Raw genomic sequence first — 7106 nt, forward strand, 5'->3', positions numbered from 1 at the left:
GAAGTTCAGCAAACCACTCCTGGTGTGTTCCTACACTTTCCATGAAAGCAGCTTACAGGAAATAATGCTCCTCCTTATGTGCCCAATGCTACTTTTGCACATTGTCACAGCCAAATAACACTGCCCAGGCAGACTGAGAAACACATTTAAAGTATGCTGCACCAACTTCTACCCACTTGTAACAGAGAATCTCACCAAGATGCCAATCCCTACCCCCAGCTCTGCTTGCAGGCAAATGATGGAGGAATTCCTTCAGCGCATGTAAGGGATCCCCTTCCCAAACACAGCACTTCACTACCCATCATAGTTCACACTAGCACTGCAACATGGCCCATGCATGCATGCATGCAACATGGCATGCCTTCCTGTTACAGGAACACCATCAGGCTGTTTTAAGCCAGACAGGGAGGTAGGTCAGATCTGTGTCCCTCCAGTATCATCTCAGCCTGAATCACTGGAGCTTATCAACAAAAGCACGTGTGCTGTCTGCTAAATACATCCTGTATAGCAGCAATGTGGCATGATGAACAATTCAGTCAGGTAGCTACTTTCAGCAGAATTACTTTTCCTTTTTAAACAAAACCCACTAATGAACATCTCTTCTGGAAGCCAGAGAGGTGTGTGTTTGGCTGCCTTTCACTGTAACCCACCATTAACTGACAAGACCACCATTGCCCTGGAACATTGGCATCTACATCACAGAAGGGATAACTGCGTCCAAGTACTTTACAGAAGGAACAGATGTTATCAGTGAACACTGGCCTCCTCTAAGCCCATACAGAGGCAGTTAGCCAGCTTCCGCATTCCAGGTTTATTCCAGGAATATGTATGGAAAACTAAAGCCTCCAGAAAAATACAACTGTGCATGCTGGTGTCTTTCTATGCCACAGAAATAGCCAAGGTTGTCCATCTCTTGTTACCTGGGAGGGACAAACCCACACAGCAACAAGGCAAATCCCACCTAGCTCTGCTACTCTTGTACATCACAGGCATATTGTGTAACAAGACTGATCCTTTCTGGGAACAGAGACCACTGTGCCAGCACCTGTGCACAGGAAGGCAAGCAAAATATCCTTCTTTCCTAACCTTCATTCCAGATGTCTCCCAATTCAAGGCAAGTACTTTGTAACTTCATGTGAGTGCATTATCTAAGCAAATAGAGCAACCACCACAGTCTCCCAGGCACATTTCAATGACTACTATATGTCTGTCACATACCTCAAAGAAGAAAATTTCTGCATACCATGGTGGTATTTAGGAACTTAATGGGTGAGCAGTGAATGCAGCTTTTCTCAAGACAATCTTTTGAGTACTCCCACAGCATGTTCAACCAAGGTCACCCTCCATACAATGCCAGCTGCGTATTCTGGTGCTCCTACAGCCTCACTGTGTACGTGTATACTCTACTGCTAAAACCATGCAAAATGGTGCACATCAGCCTAAATCTAGAATATGTACACCTAGAGCTTTCTTTGCCCTAACCAGATGGCCTTTCCTTTCCATGTATTCTAAGTCATAGCAGGCATACATACCTCAAAATTACTCAGGGTAGCTCATCTCTTTGCATAGATATGGTCACAGTTGTAATCCAAATGTCATCAACAGACGTCTAACTTTAAAAAAATTTAGAAGTATAAATTCCACAGGAAACAGGAAAGTCAGGGGAGGGAAGAAGATATGATTTATCAGCTTCTACATTTGCAGACATCTGCAGTCAGTACTGTAGGTCACTTTCAGAGTAAATCTTGGCAACAAAGCTTCTTTGTAGAGGAGAAAGACCTGCCAAAATTAACAAGCATAAAAGAAACACCATTAATATCTGATAAACAATAAAACAGCACACATACTCAGGGTCCCCTTCAGAGGAAATAATTAACTCATTTGAAATACTGGGTTTCTGCTAGCTTTGACATATTTAAAATAAATAATAATATTTATTTTATATTCTATTTTAAATATTATTATAATTATTATAATATTAAATAAAATAATTTTTATATTTATATTAAATTTAAAATAAGTAAGAAGCAGCCTCTGAAGTTACCTCATATTCTGACTACTTTAACCCAATAAATTATCTCAAGGAGGGAAATCCTCTAAGCATTCAAATGTTCGATCATATCAGAGCATGCAACACTACATCACATCACGGATTGCCCTGATTCAGACAAACCTTCCCAGCTCACCAAATGCCTTGATAATCACTGGGTATTTTCCCACAGGAGTGCTTGTGTGACCAGCATCAGACTAAAGGATTAAGCCGCTGTCCAAATTGAGGACCCACACAGAGTGTGATGGAAGCCCCAACCCAGCATGCACATAAAGTACATGCTTGGGGAGTACCTGCATAGCGTAAACATTCAGGAGTGGTGGCAAACTTCTGAACTTCTCAATTAAGTTAATAAAATGTAAACTTCTTTGGGGCAGAGACTTTCTGTTCTGTGTTTACATTTCACATGGTGTGTCAGATCTAGCTTCCAAATCGAAGTTCTCAATTTTATTTTGATAGAAGTGTTTTGTATTTTTGGTACATGAGTAAGATTCTTCTCTATAAAGCGTCAAATAGACCTGCATTACCATAAAATGCTGCTGAAAGTATTAAGACATTAAATTTTGCAAAAACATGTTTAAGTCCACACAATTGCTTGTTTCCGTCTTTCCTTTTTCCTTAACACACTTGGCTGGAAGAACAATTTTGAGAATTTGGAGCTTAAATTCAAGCCCAAAGAATCAGCTCACTGTTCTGTGACAATATCCAGGGTCTCCACTGCTTACTAACTTAGGGGAGTTAAGTATTTTAAGCATTTAATCATAGCTGAATACTATGGTTCTAGAAGTGCAGACAATGCAAGTCTAGCCTCCCGCCTTCACATTCCATTTCATTCAGCCATCTTCACTCTTTCCCAGAGATGCCAGTTTATCCTCTAGAAAACACTGTGCTGAGCTCACAGATTTGCTGACCTTGGAAGGGACCTCTGGATGTCACCTGGGCCACCCAGGGCTCATTGCCTACAAACCACTTTAACAAGTCTGGCTACTGAGACACCACCCTGTTCCTGGCCCCAGACAGGTTACACAAGTCCCTGGGAGCTCCAGCCCTCACAGAGAGTGCATAACTTCTGTGCTGAGCAGCATTCAGCGTGCCACAGCAACCAGCCTTCACCAGGCCTTAGGGGACAGGCACAGTGAAAACCACTCCCTGTACTTCAGGGTGAGGAGACTCCAGGTCTATCAAGAGGCAGCCAACTGGCCAGCTCACCTGAGGAACACCTTGCACTTGGTGAATCCAGGTGCCAAAGCCCAGCTCTCACTGACAGATAGCTACAGACCCACCTGAAGAGAACACGCCATACCAGTAAATGTGCTGGGAAAGCCAGTGGACAGGGAAGACTCCTCCCCCAGAGCTCTAAGCAAAAATTCCTAGAAATCAAGCCCAAGGTATTATAACACCAAGTTTTTTTGAATGCTTCAAAAAACAATTCTCAGAAAGACCAGAGGAAACACTAACATGAGGTTTGCCTGACTCCAGTGCAGCAACAGTTGCTGGCTCACAGTCAGGCACAGGCCATTCACCCAAGCAGTGGAGGAGCTGACTTGCTAGATACGAGCCATTTCCTGCAGAATGCACCTCTCTAAACACACGGAAACAAAACCTGTAGACTTCCAATGATTTCTACCTTGTATCTGAATTAGACGTAGGTTTTAATTACAGGAACTTCAGCCATGATTAAATAAGATGCAAGACAGCTAAACCATGACACACAACTGCTCAGAAAACCAAACTCAGCAACTTTTATGTGGTAAATAGAGGGGGAAAACCCCAAACTTTATGGAACCTGAAGTTCCAATTTATTTCTAAAGCAAATTCCACACAAAGTAGATCTTTCTCCATTTTCAATTTGCTTCCATGTTTTGGATAGCTTCCAGACCAGCTGGGTGGGTTTATCAAGCAACAGAACTAGACACAGTGGATACAAAGCTCCAACAAATTTGTTCATTTGGTGCCAGAAACTGGTGTGGCTGAGGAGTTACTAAGCAGCACAAATCTTGCAAGCTGGGGAGCCCCACTGACCCCAGACAAGAGAAGGAATAGTTGCCCCTTGGCACCAAGACACAAACAGCCCTTCCAGTGGGTACTCCCTAGTCTTTCCTTGCCTCCAGACACCTCCAGATGGATGAAGAATTTACCCTTAGAGAAGGACCATGATCAAACATCAAGTCACCTGCCACAAGTAAATCTTGAGTAAGACAGTCACTGGTGAGCATCAGGGACAGCAGCACTCCCTCCCCGGGCTGAGGAAGACCCAGTGGCACTGGCTCAGGTCAAGGCATCACTATTTCAGTGACCACACCAGCAGCCTGGACTGTTACTAAGGGGTTCCAACCTGCAGAAACACCTGATTTTAATGTTTGTGGATGATGGACACCGTTTACTGATGCAGTGGGAGTTACATTACTCTCTTCTTTCTCCTCCTCCCCTAGCCTTTCCACTCAGATCTTTGTGCCTTCAGTTCAGACTTTTACAGCTACTACCCACCAAGAAGCCTCATTAGCTTTCCCTATTGATGGAGTTTTCCAGTTAAAGAGATGCTTCCACCCACCATGGGAGTTTTGCTGGCCACTGCATTTGTCACTAATGCACACCAGGTACTTCTGTGTCACCAGTGACAGCAGCTGCACACACGTCACAGCATCAGCTCCAAGTCTCGTGAATTTTGGCACTCGTAAACCTTCGAAGCTGCTCCTTTTCTTTAAAGGCCTGTCACTGACCATCTGATTTTAAGCCGGCAAATTCTTGACCTCGCCATGAAATAATTCGTGTTTTAACGATCTCATCAAAGACAGCCAAGGCGAGTAGGAATCGGTGAAGCGAATACACGCCTCAGTAACCCCTAAATCAGCTCGCGGGCGGCGGCGGTGCCTCGCGAACCCCCGCACCGGCCACACGTGCGTGGGGCCGCCCCCGGGAGGGGCCGGGGGGGCTGTGGGGAGGACAGCGGGGGCCACGGCAAGGGCCACGACATAGCCCCGCGCAGCCCGGGCCCTGCGCCCCGAACGACGGCCCGGAACGGGCGAGCGGGCCGGCGGGGCCGCGAACCGGCCAGAGGGTCCTAAACCGGCCGCAGGAGCGGCGGCGACGAGAGACAGCGCGGCCGAGCTGCGGGTGTGGGGACGGGCGAAGCGCTCGCGACGGGCGCACCCGGGGCCGGTCCGGCGGGGTCCCCTCACCCCGTCCCGCGGCTCCGAATGTTCTCCCTCCCTGCTCCCGATCCCGTTCCCTCTCCGTTCCCGGTCGCGGTCCGTCGGTCACTCACCGGCCGAGCGGCGGCCGCTCCATCCCCGCGCGCCGCCCCCGCCCGGCCCGGCCGCGTGACGTCGCACGTGGGGCGTGGCCGGGCGCGCGCCGTGCCGTCACCTGCGGGGGAGGGCCCTGCGGGAGGCCACGCCCCCTCCAGCGCGCATGCGCGTAGGGGCCTCCCCCAGCAATGATGCCGTGGTCACGTGAGGGCTGGGCGGGGTTGCGCTCGCTCCCGCTCCCGTTCCCGCCCGCGGGGGGCGCTCCGGGCGGCTCTCGGTCTCTGCTGCGGTGCCGGGCTCTCCTCGCACTTCCGAACACGGCTTTTCTCTGCTCGCCCAGTCCGTCTCCCCTTCCCGTTGGGCCCGGCCCCTTCGGGAACAGCCATGGCGCAGCCACGAGTGAGCTCCCTTTTGTGGCTCCTCGCCATGAGACACCGACACCCCCGCACGGATGTGACCCCCGCACGTGAGTCACGACCCCTTCAACCCTGTCTAAAGCCACCAACTCCCACTGCCAAATACCCTTGGCTCTGACCTTTGTGTCAAAGGAGGAAGAAAGGATATAGTCATGCTAGGGTTGGCTTTGAATAGTTACTATGGCTTGAAATATCCTTAAAAGGTAAAACACATGCATTTCCACCACAGCAGACACTCCAGCCTGAGGTATCTCAGAGCAATAGCATTTTCCCAGTTGAGTATTAAAAGGGCTGTCATTTAATTTTCTGACTCCTGTGACTGAATTTCTGTAGCTTTGCTCTCATGGTCTGGAAATCCTAGGGAACCTTCAATGAAATTACAGCTCATTGTAACTTGAAGGATGCACTTTACTCTCTAGATAATGGTGTAATTCAACAATATAATGAAAAATACACTTCCATTTGCAAGATGCTCTGTCTCTTGTAACTGCTCCAATGCAGCCAAAGAAGTTAATAAAAGCAATGAACACAAATAGTAATAAAAATTTAGTCTTTTTCATGTGGCATTTCCAATAAAGTCAGCCTCATATCATTGCTCTTGAGGTAAGTAAATATGATCAGCCCCACTGCAGATGGAAGTGCTGTAATAAAAACACCTTTCTCAAATGTCCAGGTACAAAGCACCCGAGGCTCAGAGGGCACAGGTCCAGCCCAGCATAATGCTCAACATCAGCAAGGAGCACCTGGGCCCCACAGCTGATCTGCACAACTTCTCTGTGTGCAGCAGCACACTTGTCCTTGTTCTGTGACTGGACTGCCGTGGATTCCCGGTGTTGTGCAGAGAACTGGAATGAAACCCTGGGCAGCTTTTCCCCTTGGTAAGGCATAGTTACTACACGGAGCGTGAGCAGACTACATGCAATCTCCTTCTTCTACCCAGCGCTCGTGTAGGCTGAGCAAAGGGCAGAGCTTGGCACGGGGGACAGCCCGGGAGGAGCCCCGCAGGTCCGTCCGGCAGGGAACAGCAGCGCCTCGGCCAGCTGAGGGCGGCTGGGACCGGGCTGGGACCGGGCAGGGAACGGGAGTGCAACGGGCTGGGACCGGGCTGGGACCGGGCAGGGAACGGGAGTGCAACGGGCTGGGACCGGGCTGGGAACGGGCAGGGAACGGGCAGGGACCGGGCAGGGAACGGGAGTGCAACAGGCTGGGACCGGGCTGGGATCGGGCTGGGACCGGGCTGGGATCGGGCTGGGAACGGGAGTGCAACAGGCTGGGACCGGGCTGGGACCGGGCTGGGAACGGGCAGGGAACGGGAGTGCAACGGGCTGGGAACGGGCTGGGATCGGGCTGGGAACGGGCAGGGAACGGGCTGGGATCGGGCTGGGAACGGGC

General features: G+C 49.6%; 1 protein-coding gene and 1 long non-coding RNA gene across 8 annotated transcripts in view; one reads left to right on the forward strand and one right to left on the reverse strand.

Annotated features, from left to right (window-relative positions):
* TMCC1 (transmembrane and coiled-coil domain family 1) overlaps window positions 1-5389 on the reverse strand; it is a 77487-nt gene extending 72098 nt beyond the window's left edge. For 5 of the 7 annotated variants that reach the window (XM_014251761.2, XM_088061755.1, XM_014251762.2 and 2 more), the window contains exons 1-2: window positions 5316-5389; window positions 1533-1779 (exon numbers count right to left, since the gene is read on the reverse strand). The gene's annotated coding sequence lies outside the window, so the exon portion shown is untranslated. Of the gene's footprint in view, window positions 1-1532; window positions 1780-4601; window positions 5084-5229 lie in introns of those variants that run through there. The other 2 variants (XM_014251759.2, XM_014251760.2) reach the window with 2 other exon arrangements.
* A 238-nt stretch (window positions 5390-5627) lies between these two features.
* LOC148183255 (uncharacterized) lies at window positions 5628-6592 on the forward strand. The gene is made up of 2 exons (XR_015773637.1): window positions 5628-5764; window positions 6388-6592. It is a non-coding gene; the product is annotated as an uncharacterized LOC148183255 (long non-coding RNA).
* Window positions 6593-7106: the final 514 nt, after the last annotated feature.

This window comes from Pseudopodoces humilis, chromosome 13, assembly GCF_049639895.1.
Source record: "Pseudopodoces humilis isolate 2021_Gansu_Grassland_sample_001 chromosome 13, ASM4963989v1, whole genome shotgun sequence".
Lineage (NCBI taxonomy): Eukaryota > Metazoa > Chordata > Aves > Passeriformes > Paridae > Pseudopodoces > Pseudopodoces humilis.